The sequence below is a fragment of the Cupressus sempervirens genome, chromosome 9, assembly GCF_028749045.1.
Source record: "Cupressus sempervirens isolate cs-2001-9-10 chromosome 9, ASM2874904v1, whole genome shotgun sequence".
NCBI classification, from domain to species: Eukaryota; Viridiplantae; Streptophyta; class Pinopsida; order Cupressales; family Cupressaceae; genus Cupressus; species Cupressus sempervirens.
The window spans coordinates 731,306,549-731,312,548 of record NC_143126.1 but is presented as its reverse complement, the minus strand read 5'-3'; positions in this window follow the sequence as shown (position 1 = coordinate 731,312,548).

Below are 6,000 nucleotides of genomic sequence, written 5' to 3'. Positions count from 1 at the left end.
TCAACATCTAATCACACTTACATAAAATCATCCATCTTAGAGTCGAACTCCTTTGGTGTCCCCTCAATCTTGAATATATGCCAAACATCATTATCGGAGGACACTACTTCAAAAGATGCTCAAAATTATTTTACTATTATTTTTGTCAAACATAAGCATCCTCAAGGGCCATCATAAGAAATATCTAGGCTAGTCACACTATAGTAGTTATCTTCTTCTAATAATTGGATGTGAGTTCTCCCCTACATGTTCTGGATGTCTTCATTAATAGATAACATGACCTTATTCCTAACCTATATCTTCTCAATCTAGTGATCAATCTTGTCCAACACTTCCCCTGTGTAAACATCAAATAACATTCTATATCTCTACCCCTTAATTTTCTACAATGCCTCCATATCATTAGTCCCACTGGACACTTCATCCACTAACCCAAAATCCTAGTTAATTATCATTTATAGCTTATCCACATTCTTTAGTATACTATAGAATAAGTGCATATTCACCTCTACGATCTCCATTCCCTATTCTTCAAAAGTGAGATTCCATCTATTGCTAGCATCCAAAAATGAGCCACTTGATGTAGGGGTCTGAGCTTATTTCTTGAGGGGAGCCTTTAGAGCTATCTTGGGGTGAGTAGGGTCAATGGGACCTACTACCTCTTTTACAAACTCTCACAAAATCTCATTTTGTTTCTAGAAAACTTGGATCTCCTCTTCACCTTCAACCAATTGGTGAAATACCTTTCAAAGACCTATGGCCATCAAAAATTTAGCAACATCCTTAGTAGCCTTCCCTAATACAATCTCCTTCATCTATTAATCTTGGTGGGTTACAGTCTCTGGATCTACATAAGGTGGAGGAATGGCTATATGCGCAACTAAGTCTTTTTTCTTATTCTTCATTATGAAGGCCATTTGGTGTAAATCCTCTATAGGGGGCATTGTTGGCTATATGACCTCTATCAAAATCATTATTAATTCCTTAGGAGTCTTTATATACCTCCTCTTCTGAGTTTTTACTACTGACTCCAGCCATGTCAGAGTGGTACCCATCAGAAACATGTATTTACTAGATGATGAAGTCTTCATTGATGCTAGTCCTTTTCCTCTATCTATTATCTTTGAAGTATCTTCCACTCTTTGTTGTTCCACCATGGGGGTTACCATTATGGTTCTAGGACAAGAGGAAAGTAATTACATTGTAGGAGGAGATTGTTCTTTTGTCATAGCTACTTGTCCTGCTTCGAGAATTTCCTCTGTGTGAGCCACATACACCTCTTCCTTAGTGGTAGCTTGACTTTGTTCTTCTGGAATTGGAGGAGGCATTGGCATGGTATCTTATTTCGATGGAGGTGGCAGTGGTGTCTTTGGCCTTCTCAGAGGCGGAAGAGATATTCCTACTAGACCTTGTGGGAGTGGAGAAATAATATTCCAATCATCATCCAACAACTCTTGGTGTGGCATATCCCTTATCTCTCCATCCTCTATGTGGGCTCCTATAGGCATAAAGTCAAAGTTAGCATAATTAAACACATCAAACTCATCCCTTATAGTAAATTTAGTCCATCCTTGTTGCTCCTGATCCATGGATTCCTCGATTTAGATTGGTTGGGCTTGTTTAACTAGGGGTTTCTATGTCAAGCTTCTCCTCCTTTCTTCTTTAGCAGCCCTAGTTGAATGTGTCTTTTTGTTCAAGGGGCGATAGTTTATCTCATCCTCTTGTTCTCCTTCCTCTTCAGCCTCTAGAATAGTCTCTAGGATCTTAGGTGAAGGAGTGTTTTGATGCAGAAATATCTTGGGTTGCCTTACTATCATGCTCATCTTTGTTCCTTCTTCCTATTAGTGCCAAGTTCTAGTGGTTGTCAAGTTGTAATTGTTGCCGAGCTATAGTTGCTACCAAATTGTTTAGTGTTGATCAAGTTATTCAGTGTTGGCCAAGTTGTCCAGTATTGACCGAGTGCTTTGGTGGCTAAGTGTTCCTTCATGTGCTGAGTGAACCCAATGTTTGTTGATGCTTAGTTTATTCTTTGACCAAGTTTGTCTGTGATTGGTTCCTAGTGTAAGATGACTTGTGTATTTTATTTGGATCATGAATTTAATGTTAGGATCTTGTCTTGGGATGTGTGTAGACTGTTTTAAGGTTAGCCTTCTATTATTTGATGATCTAGAATCTTCTATAAGTCATTTTGGCAAGTATAAATAAGGGTGTTTAGGTTTAGGGTAGGCATGACTTAAAGATCTCAGAGGAGATGTCACTGGATGAGCAAGTTTAGAATTGGATTGCGGATTTTGAAGTTGTATATTGTATTTGGCTGTAACCCAAAAGGCCTTACATTTGGTCATGTATGCTGATGTAGACACTTAAAATTGTCCCAAAAACATTATATTAATTTATTAATATTTTCCTTAACCCTATAATTGTTTATTTATTAATTATTTCTATTTGTCATATTTTTCTACTTATTTAATTAAGTTTATTTAATTAAATAAGTTCACTTTTGTAAGGTATTTAAATTTAATTTAAATACATCCCTCTAATGTATTGAATTTATTTAATGCATAGTGATCCATAAATCCCCTTTTATAATAAATCTAATTTATTTAAATCCCTCCTCTTTATCAAATCCTCTAATCTTATGATTATATTAAATCTTATATAATCTAATCTTAATCCTACCTAAAACCTATCCTACCACCCATCACTCTCATCCTTCTAAGCCTACCCACTACTTAAACCCACTTTATTAATCCTAAGCTCCCTCTTAAGCATCTTTTTAGCCCAAGTGGTTGCTCACAAATGTGCAAACAAATCAATCCCTAGGAGCCCCTCTTTCATTAAATTCTCCCAAAAGGACTCTTACATCCATGTCCCCCACTCCTTTCCCCAAGGTTGCTCACACATGTGTGAGAAAACCTTATGCTACTCAAATTATGAAGGCTCTTTTTGACTTTAGCATAGCTTGTCCTTTAGCCCATATGTCTCCCTTGTGGCACTTATGTGGATGCCACATAGATGACACCTCCTTAAGATCTCCCTCAAGCTTATAAATAGAGCCCTTGTCTCAAGCATTTTTCATCTCCTCCATTGCATTGTTATCATGCTAGTATCATGCTAGACCTTTTTACAAATTTTCATTCATTGTGCTAAATTTTGGTAGTTGATTTATATTCATTCATTTGTGTTGGAAACTTAGTTTGTTTTCTTGCATCCATCTCCATTATCCTTGAATTCTTGCTTCCATATCCATTTCTTGAAGTTTTCTTCACTCATTTAGCATAGGTTCATACTCATTTTCACTTTTAATCATCTTGGGATTCATCATAGTTGTGTTTGAGGACAACACTTCCACATCCCTCAATCTTGAGCACACCAACAAGGCCTTATTTGGGTTCCCTTGTTAAGATTCTCTGAGGTTGCATGAAGATTCATTCTTTTGGTTGCATTAGTGTAGTGAAACATAATGATAGTTAGTAGTTCTTTCCTTGATTCAAATCTTGATATATGCATGTGCTACTAGATTTTGCTTATTTACGTGTGCTCCCAATATATTAGATTTTTCATGTATACATTTTGACATACTCAGTGAGACCCATGTCCCTTTTTCTCATTGAAATTTTGACCAAATCTCGATGGTTTCTAGAAAAAATTGTGCACTGTTGCCTAAGTTACAACCTAGTGTTGTCTACAAAGATGTTTCATCATCTTCATAGTTTGATGTCTCTATATTTTAGCATTTGTGTCATTGAAAAATACAACATGTGAAACTAAAAAAAAACTTGTTTTTCCATCTTTGAGTTCATATGTCTCCATTTATTTGGTCTTTGTTGTCTGCAACTTTCCAGTGTCTATATGTTTTAGCGTCTGTGATTTGAACGTCTTTGTGTTTTGGCATCTATGTGGTTTAGCATCTCTGAGTCTTCTTTTTTTTTCTTTTTTCTGTGATTTGCAAGGGTAAGTATAAGGTGTAATTAGTTGGTTTTGCTTCTGTCATTTGCATTTAATCATCTCCTCTTTTTTGTCGTCTGCACTGTATTTTGTCATCTTTGTTATTTGGTAGATTTACAGATATTTGAAGGATTCTTGTTATTTACTTCATATACAGGTATTATAGATTATATTTAATTCTAGGAAATATACTTTGGAGGACTCTAGAAATAGAAAATAGAATGAACTTGCATGATTTAACCACTTGTCCTTTGAATGAATGTTGCAAGTAATCTCACAAATCTAAACAAACTCTTGAATACGCTTAAGAGTAAATATTACTCACTCAATCTAGAATGCCTTAAGAGAATTTACACACCTTTCATTGGAATTAAAGTTTCAACATAATCTTGAATGCCTTAAGGGAATTGATAAGATTTTTATTAGAATGTATGTTTAGATAGCAAAAAACACTCTTGAATGCCTAAATATCAAAGAAGAATGCGATGAAATATTTTGATTTGGGCTTTAAAAATTCTCATAAATATTAAATGCCTAAGGGACAAAGAAGATTACTATGAAAAATTTGGACTTGGTGCTTAAAATGAATACACTCAATCTTGAATGATTAAAGGAACTCACTCTTATCCCTATCAATTTTATTATGTTGACCAATGATCAATTTCTTATGTTGATGAGCAATTTCTTATGTTCATGATGCTGTCAAGTTAGAAAGAACCTTGTATGCTTACATATGAATGTCTTTAAGAGTAGATAGAAAACCTAAAGCCTCAATTAGGAATGAACAAGTGCCTTTTAAACCCCAAGGCCACTTACATACTCTCTCCTCTCGCGCATTCGAGTGATCTTGAGTACACAAGAAATAAGTGGTCTTGTTTTTTATTTTGAGGAGGCTTACTTAGGGATTTCATCACCCCATGGGATGACCTCAACTCCTATGTTCTGGAAGAGTATAAATAGTAGGAAGTGAATCCAAAGACACCTCTCTTGGAATTAAAATCTTGTCACTCTTGGCTAAGCCCCAAAGAAATTTATACCTTTGGGAAGTGAATGTAGAGATTTGGGTTACCATCTCCTCGCAGCTATGTGGCATTATTTTTTTTCATCTATAGATTTGGGCCTCATGTACCTTTTATATATCAAGGACACTCTCTATTTGATCTTTGTACATCCTAGTTGAAGCCTTAATATGATTGTTGATGTGTTTAGTGTGCTTAAGTGTTCAAAATCCAAAACCAATACACACATCAAACATGTCCAAACAAGTAAAATGATGAGCTAAATATTCAATGAGAAAAACGGTTTGTAAGTAGGTCCTCTTGACCTACAATTGTTTGCATAAGTCCTTATACTTGGTCCAACATTTGAGGTTCATTGAGTTTTTCTTTTCTTATCTTCATAATATTTCTATGAAATTCTTGTGCTTGATTCTACAGTTGAGGTTTATTTTGTTCTTGCCATGTCTGATATTGTAACAACCACTTTTTCTCGGGTCTTAACTAACAACTAACATATCAAAGAAATACAATTATTACTTCATTTTCATAAGAAGATAGTTATATTAGTTACGTTCATGTGAATGAGATTAGCAGTTACAATCAGTTAAATGGAAATTTCATAACTAACAATTGAAAAATTTACTATGGAAATTAAAATCTACATACCATGGAATTCAAAACCGAAATCAATCTAGGAACACTTTTGCAAACACCCAGGTTAGTCCACAAATACCACTTAGGATCAAATGATGATTACCATCCAATACCTTTATATCAAAATAAAATGATAATTACTATTAATTACCACTATATCAATTAGGGCATCTATTATCATTAGATCATTTAGGGCATCACTTACCACCATATCATTTAGGGCATCAGATACCATTGTATCATTTAGGGCATTAGATACCATTGTATCATTTAGGACATTAGATACCACTATATCATTTGGGGCATCAGATACCTCTATTTCATTCCTTTTCTTCCTATTGCTAATTGTGGCAATAACATAAGACTATAATATATGCTCATAATCATTATTCTTATAAAT